Source organism: Cupressus sempervirens, chromosome 10 (genome assembly GCF_028749045.1).
Source record: "Cupressus sempervirens isolate cs-2001-9-10 chromosome 10, ASM2874904v1, whole genome shotgun sequence".
NCBI classification, from domain to species: Eukaryota; Viridiplantae; Streptophyta; class Pinopsida; order Cupressales; family Cupressaceae; genus Cupressus; species Cupressus sempervirens.
In genome coordinates, this window is record NC_143127.1 from 639,303,572 (window position 1) to 639,317,010 (window position 13,439).

The 13,439-nt window shown below is 32.1% G+C and overlaps 1 pseudogene; it reads right to left on the reverse strand.

Annotated features, from left to right (window-relative positions):
• Positions 1-1,403: 1,403 nt before the first annotated feature.
• LOC149535456 (alpha-glucosidase pseudogene) overlaps positions 1,404-13,439 on the reverse strand; it is a 28,291-nt pseudogene continuing 16,255 nt past the window's right edge.

Sequence of the window (13,439 nt, forward strand, 5' to 3'; positions counted from 1 at the left end):
AAGTGTTTCAATCAACATATTTTCCCTACCCTAGGACTCCTAATCCTATTAATGGTTTTAGACACCTTAGACACTTTTTTCATTATTCTTCTCAAGGCCTTCATGGCCATTCCTTTTCTTAAATCTGATGGACAGAGTCTAAACCTTTAAACTGTTATAGTCAACTTTCTCTATGATTTATCACAGTTTCTTCTATGGTTCCAAACACGTACCAAATTTCTGCATGGTATATTGCAAACCTTCAAAACATAAACTATAATACATTTCTTTCAATATCTGATACATTTGAGGGTTTATTACATTTGTAACATAAAAGAGACTACATTTTTTTGTGTCCTCAAAATACCTTAGTAGAGGGTTTCCACAGTTCAAATTCAAACTTAATTTTCTTACCCAGTACTGATTAGAATAAATTGCTTCAAAATTCAAAATCAAGGAAATTCAGTGCCCATCATCAACCATTAATGGATCTTTAAAACATTAAAAACTATATTGTGGAAAAAGATACTATAAGTAATTGTTCAAACTGTCAATTTAAAATGTGCAAAGAAACTTTCAACTTTTATTGATATTAATCTTCTTACCCTAACTGAGTCCCCATGTTTAGGCTTACACACCTTGATAATATTTTCCAAAGCCTTAAAAGGCTGATACCACCTACCAAAAATAGTTAACTACTTGATAAACCTTTAAAATTAATTGCAACTCCTTCAAAACTGACTATTTATATTTGCTGACAGGCTTAATCACCTAGCTATCTATTGATTAAATAGAGAATGAAAGGTTGTCTAGTTGACAAATAGGTTGCCAACTTGACAAATAATCTTCATTTAACCATCATCACAAGGTTTGTATCCTTAGACCTATGAGGTTAGGCATTAATCTCTCAAATCATGCTTGAGCTTTGTTAGTGTAAGATTAGATTCATGGTTTGATAATGCTAGTTTAGTTTTTTGATAAGTATTTGGAATAATATCTGCTCTTTTATTTGAATGTTGTTTTGTAAAATGTTGAATTACCTGATCAGATTAATATCCTATGATAAATACAATTGAAGACTACTATTTTTTTGTTTTGTGTTTTATGATAGAGGTAAAAAAATTTTGTTATGTTTGTCTTTGTTCTAAGAGGGATGATCTTTGAATTTATCTATGACATTTGAGGTGATGAATGTCACCAACTCTAATTGTATATGATGTAAAATATATGTTTGATTACTATTTTGAAATGCAGAGAACTCTACCTTTCATTAGATTTTTATCCCTTTAGATTTTGCATGGCAAATAGATCTACCAAACACACTACCTAGCCACAAGATCAAGCCTCCATAGAAAAATTGCTTAAAAAATTAAATTCATTCACAATTATCAGATTCAAGACAAAAGATCAGTACTTTTACTCAACTATTTCTTCCATGTAATAATAATCTCAAATATATCCCCAATTGAAAGAGAAATATTTGAGATCACAATAGATTTCCCATCCACAATGGCTCCCATAATTGTGTTTATTTTGTCCTCCCTATTACTGCTAAGAGAAATAATAACTTTAGGGGTGGAATGATTAAAAGATCCTAATCCCAAAATTGTAATCTTCTTAAAAACCCATCCCTTCCTAATTGCAAACTTCCCCATTTGAACTTTTGATCTAGGCTGGAGAACTCCCTCTTCAACATTTTCATGGAACTTCACAAATCTCGACTTACCACTCTTCATCTTCATTTCCAAATCATATCCGTTGTCCAAATATAGCTCCCCATATGCTTCCATCCTGCTGCCCATTGCAACCACCAAACTGAATGGGGCTTTTCTTGCTTCTCTAGTTGTCATAGCCATTTCTTGCATGGGCAATATAGTCCCCTCATATACATGAACATTGATGATATTTAATGGAGATTGAAGTGTTACATATGCACCACTCTCCAATGTTATTAAATTTGAAACATTGTATAGATTGTACCATGTGCCTTTTGGAAAATAAGCATCCACATTCCTTGCCACTTCTTTTTAAATAGGGGACACAAGAACTCCTTTTCACAATAGATATTGTGTGTTGATCCTCAATGTCTTAGTATTGCTAGGGAATGTAAATAATAGAGGCCTTGCAATTGGAGATCCTTTGCTATGGGCTTCAAAAGAGAATGTGTATATGTATGGAAGAAGATGATATGTCAAACCTAATGCCTTCTTAACAGATTTTGTGACTGACTTCCATAAGTAGAGCTCTTGACAAATTGTACCTATTGCAGAATGATCTCTAGCAAAAGGATAAAATGCACCAAGTTGAATCCATCTATTTTAGAGTTCTTCTATTGTGTCTTGTACAAAGCCACATATATCGACACCCACCATGGGGATTCCAAACAATCGAAAGTTTAGAATTGTCGGTATGGAGTACTAGAGATCATCCCATGTTGTGGCATTGTCCCCTAAAAAGGTCTGAAAAATGATGAAAGACGAGGGTTAAAAAGAAGCTAGGATGTAGCTGGATTGAAGTTAATAAACATTTATATGTTTTTTTTGCAGGGGGAAAATCTATTCCACAGATGGATACGATTAATGTAGAATTGGAGAGATTGTCTAGACTAATGAAGGAATCAGGATACATGTCTGACATGAGATTCTCCTTGAGTGATAAAGAGGAGGAATAGAAGAAAATAATCTCTATCATCATAGTGAGATGTTGGCCATTACATATGGGCTCATCAATACATCCTCTAAGACACCAATTTGAATAATGAAGAACCTTCAAGTGTGTGGTGACTACCACTCTACCACCAAATTCATTTCCAAGATTGTAGAACGAGAAATAATAGTGAGGGATGCAAGTCATTTCCTTCATTTCAAGAATGGACATTGTTCTTGTAATGATTATTGGTAATGCATAATAAGGGTGCAAATTACGAGAGCCTTGCACTAATCAAGTACAATAGTAGAGTGCTATACATTCTGAGCCTAGGTGAGGTTTAAGGAGAGATTTACAAAATGACAAGGAAATTTCCAATACTCAAAACATGAATTCTAGTACATTGATCAATATTTTATCTTGCAACTTCAACAACAGAAACAAAGTCTTAAGGGGTAAGATAGTGTTATATATATTAAATCTCAGTGTATTGTCGATGTAGAAGGTTTTTCATAATACTTTTTGTGATACACTAAAATATTCGATGGAATAATTTCATCTTAATTATTTTATACATGTGAAATAATTACATTTTTGTTTGTTTGGGTCATTGGATTTAGGCAATATTCCTTTATTTTGCCTATAAATGTATATGGATTATTTTGTAGTTTGGAGTACTTGTTGAAATTAAAAGTGAGCTGAATATAGAGACCATCCAGAGATTTTATTCTAGACACACCTATAAATGTTAGTCCTTTCCTCTCTATTTCACCAATCCATATATATTTATAGTTCTATCTCTTCATCTCCTCCTCCTCTCTCTTCTTCCTAGTTATTTCCTTCCTATTGGCTCAATATGCTGTAAAAAGAAATAAAGCACACACAAATTGGTAGCACTAAACTATAAATTTAATCACGCAACTAGATGAACAAAATAATGAAATTAGAGGATTGTGATGTGAGAATGTTTGTGCAGAACTTGCAGTTTCTTGGAAAGAAGCATATGAATAAATAAATTGATTGTAAAATGTGTGTAGATGTATTAATAAATGATTGTTAACTGATCCTTCATAAAAAAACACTATTCCCTAATGGAGAGTAATCAGCCATATCAAACACTCCCATTAAACAAAATAAATTCTCAAGTAGGCGAGAATAGATTTGTGAGGGAGAGGATAAAAGTATGTGAAAGGTTTTCTTTCTTCTACTTTGCAAAGGAATATGCCCAAGTATTGGTCTTGATGGAGGTTGTGATAGCTTTGCCTCTATCATATTATTATTTCTACTCCTAAAAGAATTTGCAAAGAGCAAAAGGGCAAGCACTGCAACTGCTTGAATACTAATAGAAATTAATTCTAACATTGTTGTTGATCTACTCTCCCACCAAAGCATACTTCACATTTAATAGGGAGCTTCTTAGCGTGTTCCTACAATTATTTGCATAGGTTACTCTACCTTAACAATAATCTATGTTGAGATAATTATTTTATAAATAAACAAGAGCTCTGTAGAGCTATAGTCCTATCTTATATAATGAAGGAGAAACATAAAAACATATTAATAGTTATATGAAAACAATAAAATTTGATAAAGACATTTGTAATGTTTAGAGCAATGTTGATTTTTTTAGTTGCTGATTTGAAATGGAAGAAAAATGAAACATGCGTTAGAATATCATGAAGTCATGTACTTATCTAAGATATAAAAATGCAATTGTTTTTTTTTTCAAATATTAGTATCGTGTGTTGTATGCACTAATTAATCAAAAACTAAGGCAATTATAAATACTTAAATGAAAACTCATCCTTAAAAAATTATGAAATGAGTCCAATACAATGATTTTTTATTTTCAAGCCATGTTGACTTCATAAAAGTGATCACAAACAAGACCATCACATATAATAACTTAGTATAATTTATCCAATAGAAGTAATAATATATGAACTTCCAAAAATAATATCGAATTGGACATCAACCAACATCAAAGGTATATTCAAGTAAAACATCATTTAAAATAGAGGGAGAAAAGATCTATTTTAAATGTATGGCCTTGTTAGGACCTTGACCATAGATGGTGCTTTCATCATATCAATGCACATTATGGAAAGAAAGATCCAACTTCTAAAAAGAATGATGGAAGGTTTAACTTGAGACAATGTTTAACCAATATTGCTATGATTTTGTTCTCTATAAGAAGGTTGGACATTTGAAATACTATTTTCATTTTATTAGAGTTATGCTTTAGAGTAAAATTTAGAAATATGGGGAATGGTATTTCAATTGTTGAGGAGGCAATCGTACTGATAAATTAGATATGCTCAATTAAATCCTTCAACTTTAGTTTTGGTGGTTAGATCTTGATTTATGATGATGTGCATGGATATGGTGAAATATTTATTTAGGTGATAGTAATTATTAAAGCCCTATAATTGGATAGATAAATACATAAAAGAGAAGTTAAGTAAAACATCATCCAGAGTAGAGATTGAAAGAATGTGCTTTTGAATATAAGTCATTGCCACAACCCTAACCATGGACTAGTCTTTTATCATATCCATACACAAGAAGTAGTGAGATTCAACCTCTAAAAAGAAATCCAAAGAATTTGAATCAATGTAAGTTCGTTATGATTACCTCCTCTATCAATATAGAACAATTGAAATCCATTTCCAAAATTTTAAAATTATACTATATAATTTTAATTCAATACAAGTTAATTTAAGAAAATTTCAACAATTTTTCAAGCTTTAAATATCCACCTCTTATAAAATAATAGTTTAGTAGAATTTATATGAGAACTATTTATTAACTTTCATTGTAGATTATGAATACATTGTTTCTAATATCCAATTTTTAAGTTTTTCCCAACTTTAAATCAATTCTGCCTGATAAAAAATTAAAAATTATTTACCACTCTTGTGATATCAATGAAACGTTGAATTATTATTGATTACTTGATCATAAATATTGACTAATGTTTAAATAGAAAATCTTCCACATAATTTAAATTATATTGGTCTTGTAAAAATTTAAGGAAATAAACTTTTTTGGCGTAATTATATGTGATATAATTTTTTTTACATCATTGAATTGGAGAGTGCATTGTTAGCTGTAGATTCGAGGCTTTCATGTCTCCATGAAAGCAGCACCCAGGTATTCAATTTAGCAGCCTTCCTCTGAATCACAAACTACTGTCAGTATCTTATTTTAAGATTGTAATGTTGTTTAGATGTTTGGCTTAAGAGAAAAGATTGTTAGAATGTGGATACAGCTACGCTGTACTTTCATAACATGAGAATCAAAGATTATTTAAGAAATGAAATAACATCCAGGAATTCAATATCCCAACTATTGCTCCATTTTTATAACTAATCACTTCCTTAAACACAAGGGGCCTACTCTTATTTTTAGCTTATCTGAAACAGCATTCTAATGCAATATTGATCATAAACGTGCCTGAAACAGCCAATCCATTCCATCCACTCAAGGCATTAACACATTCTATAATTGCTAGAGATCATTTTCTTTGTTTTAGAAATACTTGCTCTCAGTGTAGAAGAGGACATCAATAATGGTAAGAGATCTTCCAGATATTGTTAATATCAGATCGATTGCTTTTAATACTTCAATCTGTACCACGATGAAAATGTCCCCTACACAATACGATTTCCACTTCATTTGTGCAGTTTGAGCCGTCACTTCAGTTTGGGCATCTTACTCCATTACGAATCCTGCGCATAACACAGTGGTTTGGCTCTGCGCAACATTTTTGTCGTCACTTTAACCATCTTAACTTTCACGACACCGATTTCTGCGTAAGACTGCCGAGAAATCCAAACAATCCGGTCAAGGATTCCCAAGGAGTGAAGCGAATCAGCTTAACAAGGATACCACGCAGGTTCTGCATGTCCTAATGTGAGAATGTCTAAATGCGTAGAAAAGATCTATACAAACTTGTCTTAATTCTTGTGAGATATTGGCTCAATTATGTTTAGACTTTTAAAAAGACAAAATTCTCAAAAAATCCCTGATTCTTGTCAAATATTAGTAGTATTCGTGCAGTCTTGTTTCAGTCCATAAATCCCTAATCCATGGTATGATTAGAGGAGTATTTTCTATCTACCTACTGTTTATGGAGCGTCATAGTTTGAACATGGTGTCAAAGCCAAGTGTGCAGTGAAGAAACCATGAGGGTAAACCTATGGATTGGAAAAATCTACAACATTAAATAGAGGTTTTCTATCAGTGAACAGATTCAGATTATTTAGAAATGGCTTGCCAAAATGGTGAATAAATTAGGATGGCAGAGCAAACTTCAACTTATGGAAGGTGAGATGAACATTTTGGTCTTGGGAGCAGATCTGTAGAAGATTGTTAATGGGACTGAGTTTATACCCATTAATAGAAATGTAGCAACCAAGTGGAAGCATAGAGATGGAAAAGCATTACCCTAATCTTGCTCGATCTAAATGATACACAACTGCTACAACATAAACAGTGTGAAACCTTAGAGGAGGTTTGGGATCTATTGTGTCAATTTTCAAATGTTAAAGATAAAGGACCCACCACAAGGTTGTATATGCAAAGAAAATTTTGTTCATCTACGAGTGACTTATGAAGAATCAATGTAATTGCATTTAAACAACTTCAAAATGTTGTTAAGTCAATTGGCTGCAGTTGGTTCTCCAATCTCAGAATAGGGTAGTGTTATGACCCACACTTTTGAAAGCATGGTTATCTCTCTTGGCACTGAAAACATTACTGCATTTTCTTCATTGCATGCAGTATCTTCCATCAGAGTTGTTGTTGCATTATTAGCATTGTTCTCTCTCTTATATATATATATATATATATAGTATGTCCTTCTCTCACTATTTATACACACACAAAGATACAAAATTTAGCCCCCTTTACTTTGGCACTGATATATTGGAGAAACTAGAAGCATATCAACAGATTCTAATTGTTCTTCAGTGTTAAAAGGTTTTGTGGTTTTGAGGGCGATGTGAGTTATTTTGAATGTTGAGGGTTGTATCGGTGCATTGGAGAAAACTTTAAAAAATAAAAGCTTGGATTCGTTGATTTGAGACATTCAAAGTGAATTGTGATTAAAGAGAACTGCTATGCCTAAATTTTATTGACATCGTGTTATAAATTTCATTCGTGGTGTTTTATATTAAGAGGACTGCTGTCATTTTTGTGTTAATTTCTTTGAAAGATTCCTTAAGATTGCATTGAAAATAGTCATGCACAAACATTTAGTCAAAAGGTTGAAAATTTGGTATAATTGTTGGCAGCACAAGGAAACATAGGAAGAGATTTATTAATGAGGAATGATAGTCTATAAATGCGTTCGAAGATGGTAAATTAAAAAGTCATGCTTTGGTAGAACTTTTGTCAGCTAAAGTGTCACCTTTCAGTTTCAATTCATATTTTTAGAATCAAAGAACATTTGGAGGTACTTGTGAGATGATGCACAATATGTCTACTTTGCATTTGCCTTTTACTAGCTTATACTAGTGTCAAAGGAGGAGGTGGGTCAATCCTTTAATCTTGGACTTTTTTCAGTTTTCAATTTTTTGTATGCCATCTTGTTGTCATCTCTTTGAATGTGTTACATGGGATATCTATTGACTTCACATTGAAATGTTTCTTTACCATCATTAAATCTTTGCATGGATTTTATTTATGGCTTCAATTTGAATCTTGTTGATTTTTACTCCAACCACATTCAATACTAGCATGCATCCTACCAATTTATTGTCATCAAGTGTAAAAGATTTCTTTAATTTTTTGCCTGAGTTGAAGGCTCCTTGCCTTCTAATTAAGGATCACTTTTTGAAATGAAGAGAGTAGTACTATTTTTATAAAGTAGATTTTGATACCTCATTTTGAATGCTAGAGTGTAACTGTAAGGAAAATTAAATGTATTTCATTTTCATGTCAAGATAGTTGCAGTACTAGTGTACTAAGATTTTTAAGTAATGCTTAAATTCTCTTTTTAGATTTAGTGAAGCACAAGTGAAATAACATTAAGTTGATTTTTCCTGGCTTCAAATTTTCTTTTTAGTTTGCATATTAGTACAGTTTTGATCCTACCTCAAGAGTTGCCAATACCTGAATTTGAACTAAAGAGGATAGATTTTTCTTATAGTACATAAAATTTGGTCATTTATTTATTGATTCTTTTATACATAGGTGGCAATAATCATTCAAAACTTTGGATGATTTTAAATTGAAGGTATGTTGAAGTTTTTTTTTGTACAAACATTAGCAGGTATAAAATGAGTTGGACAAATACATGAGGCAAGAGCAAAAGGCAACATCAAGGAAATGTTGAGGCTACCTGATGCCAAATATCAAGGTGTGTCATCTTTTTGTCTGATGTCTCAAGTAACTTTTGGCTTTTAGTGTGAACTTTGATGTGTGCCCTTGTTATTATGTTTTTCAAGTTGCTGCATTGATACAATACAGGTATGTTATACTAGATGTCAAACTTCTTGCAAAAACTCTAGTTGGGTATTGTATGTAATATGTAGTATCTTGGAAATTTGAACTTTAAAAAAAAAATTCCACATTTTGTGTATTTAATTTTTCTTGTCAAGATTTTGAGTCTTATCTTACAAAAGTTGAGCAATGGTTATTTCTGCAAAATTCAATATCATTGAATGTTGATCTTAATAGAGTTTGTTGTGCAGGAAAATTAATTCAACTAGTCAGATAACTAGAGATGATATGATATAGTTATATCATGTTGGGAAACCTATCTGCTAAGGTTGCCAAGTTAACTCCAAAGATTCACCAAATTGCTTTTGTGGATTGATCCCACCACCCAATGGAGTTTGAAAATAAGGGCTATAGAAAAAAGTGGTAGACACCATAACAACACTTGGTGCAGACCCAGATGAATCATTACGTTCTAGTTTGGATTTTCTTTTAGGTCTAGCAAACCTGGGTGCAACATGTTATGCTAATAGCATACTTCAATGCCTTTACATGAATACAACATTCAAAAATGGTTTCTTTTGTGCCGAGCTTGAACTTTTGCAAGAACAACTAGTTTTATGCCAACTTTCATGACTATTTTCACAGTTGCATTCGGGAAAAACTGTTGTAGTAGGCTTAGTTGCATTTACAAGAACATTGGAACTAGATAATGGAGTCCAATAGGATAGTCATGAATTTTTTACATTACTTCTCTCTTTATTGGAACAATTTCTTGGTCACTCAAAAATTCCTCAAGCAAAAAACTGTGGTGTAGGATTTTTGTTGTTGAAGTCTCTCACATGTAACTCAATAAGTTGTCTTGGCAAATTGTTTTGGTATACCTTATTGATGGAGTACACTTACTTTAGCATATATTTTAAAAAGTTGTTAATTTAAGATTCTATTTTTACTTCCAACAATTATCAATACAAGGGAGATGTACCATAGCTAGTAGCTCTTACCTTTGAGAAAGAATTGTACTGAAGATATACCATGCATGCAATACACCTTCACTATATATTTAAATTGTTGTTTATTAAGGATTATCAACAGGTGCAACAAAACTCACAACCACATGCCCAAAAACCCACAAATTTCATTCACAATTGCAGGCCCAACAATCTTTGTAATAATATGGTCAACATTTGCAATCTTCATAGCAACATGTTCAACAAACCCCATTTGGCCATCCACCAGCTTCATAAAAACCATCTACATATAGGCACTTGTCTGTTTCTCAGTCTCTAATCTAGCCAAATGTTGTTTCCTCTCTTCAGTAGATTCCTCGTAGCATGTCATTATCTAACATACATCCCAAGCTCAACAATTATCACAATAGCAACCAGTGCAACAACTATCACAATAGCTACCAGTGTGTCAACTATCACAACATCAGCCCTCTAGTCAGCTATTACAATAGTAGGTGCCTGCTGTACAGAACAATATTCAACCCCAATAACACCTTTCATTTCAACAACAGATCCAGTCACCTTTGGTACTAGCACCTTTAGCACAGGCCTCAACTCAATCCCAATAACAACCACTCTTGATGTGACCTCAGGAAAAGAAAGTGTAGGATAAACATTGTTAGTAAATGTAATAACTCAAACTAGTTGAGTGAATGTGAAATATCTTAAGAATACTTATTCATGATTTTCATTTTTCAGGGTTATTCTCAAGTGGGTCCAACACAATAAGCTAGATTGCAACAAGTCAGTAATGCATCTATGACTTAGTTGTTGATTTATTTAGGACTATTAATGTGGTATAATATTAACATTGTTATATGTTGTTGATAAAGCCATGCACATTCTCAACATAGCTACAAGGAATTGTGACAACTACTCTGCCAACACACTTTCTGTGTCTGCTGAAACCAAGACTACTGCATTTGTCACACCAATTAGTGCCCTTAGTTCTGCACTGCTGACTTGTGTCTAGACAGGACATACTTCTCCAGAGGGATACAAGTATTATTATAATAGTGTGGCAGGAGAAAGCAAGGTTTTAAGCAACATTCTTTTATTTAATCTTGTTAGCTTCACTTGAAACTTTGTGATTAATGTTAAACATTTAGATTATGCAACTTGCTTAGTAGAGGCCACTCTTTTAAGTTAAAATGCTATCATTTGAAAAAATAAAATGATAGAGTTTCTTATGGTTTCCAATTTATGTTATCTTGCAACTAGTAGTCATGCTGAAAAAAATTGAGCAACAAAAGCAACTACAACATCCTCAACCAAAACTACAACAACCTCATCAACAACAAAAGCCTCAAATGCTACAACCCCAACAACAACAACAACCTCAGATGCAATAGTCTGATGCACAATAGCAACCACAACTTCAATAGACCCAACAACAACATCAACCTCAACTACAACAACCTCAGTTACTTGTTTAACCTTTAAACCTAATTATCAACTGTGAGTTTCCTTTTATATGATGTTCCATGTGGACCATAGTAGTAAAATATAACAGTAATTTGGTACTTAAAATTTTGATATGAATTTTTACTCAGACCTTTGTGTTAACCAAAAAAATAGAGCAACTAAGTTTTCAATAATGTATAAAACCCCTTTAGCCTTTCTGACATGGAATCTTACAAGTTGTCACCTCCAAAGAATGTGGATGGAATTAGTTGTCCAATTTTTAAAGATAATTTATTTTAACAATAGAAATATAATTCATGCCTATGGAACACTTTGCATGCTTATTTGTGCTCGTTGATGTGGCTTCAAGGAAAATTTTGAATTTTTCTATATAAGTAATTATTGTTTTAGTGTTCATGATGCATTTTCACTTACTTCCTTTTGGCTTCTATTACTCTTGAAAATAAACTCTTTTGTGCCTTATCTGTGCACAATGTCATGTGGGCTTAGTAGTCACCATTTTATTTTGAAATGAAAGATACTTTATAATCATTTTTTTCCATCTGCTCTTTCCTTAAAAATAAGCATTTATTTTGTGTAACTGCATAGTCAAAGGGTGGATGTAGAATCTACTACTGCAACTGCATGTTTGATGCATGACCTTGGTGATGTTACATCAAAATTTAAGGTAATACTTAAAATCGTAAGTAGAAGAGCAATGCTTATACCTGAATGCAAGCACTTGACTACGTAGATATTGCAAGCTAAATGATCCGAGAAAGGTACATATTCTAATGTACTCCTTACAATACTTGATATAATGAAAGATAGGATTGAAAACAACTTCAAGTCATCTAGCTCTAGAACTCCTAATGCTATACATAACCTATTATAGCTAAATATACTACTAAATATGCTATGAAATGTACTCATACAATGCTATACACATTGTATGATTATTCTTCAAAAGGTTTTTAACTCTATGGAAAGCACTTGCTTTTAAAGTAGGAGGATGGTTGTTTGATTCCATCATGCCCTATTATAATGAAATATACTACTAAATATGCTACTAAATATACTAATTAGGTGACCAAATAGATCACTACATATAAAACTAAATATATGACTAAATCAACTTTCAGATTTACGACTAAATATGTGATTAAATATACTATTAATTATATGACTAAATGTGTGACTAAATCAACGATCGAAAATAGTTACTTAAATCGGTCAAGTGACTAATAGTAGTTAATATCCAGTCATTTATAACACTACTAAATATACTACTAAGCGATTTTAGTCACTGATTTTGATCTGTGACTATAATATACTATTAAAAATCAGTCAAGTGACTAATAGTAGTTAATATCCAATCATTTATAACACTACTAAATATACTACTAAGCGATTTTAGTCACTCATTTTGATCTGTGACTAAAATATACTATTAAATTAAAAATAGTATATTTTAGTCACAGATCAAAATGAGTGACTAAAATCACTTAGTAGTGTTATAAATGATTGGATATTAACTACTATTATTCACTTGACTGATTTTAGTCACATATATACAATTTTTAGTGGCTTTTTTAGTCACATATTGTTGTTTTTGTACTAGTGATTATCAAAAGAGCTAAATATATGGGTAACATGACAAATAATTTAGCTGAACTTGAAGCCCTCCAAGAAGGATTCAGACTATGCTTTGATTTAGGTATCAAAAGACTCATTTTTGAAGGAGACTCTCAGATTGTTCTTAACGCTTTAAGAAAAAGAAGCACCCCTAATTGGGTATTAAATTCAAAATTAGAAGAAGTTTTAAAGTTTTTTGATCTCTTTGAAGAAATCAAAATCCAACACACATTTAGAGAAGGAAATGGAAAAGCCGACCATTTAGCAAACGAAGGGGTAGATGGAGAAGAATTATTAGTTATTAATCAAGACTCTTAAAAG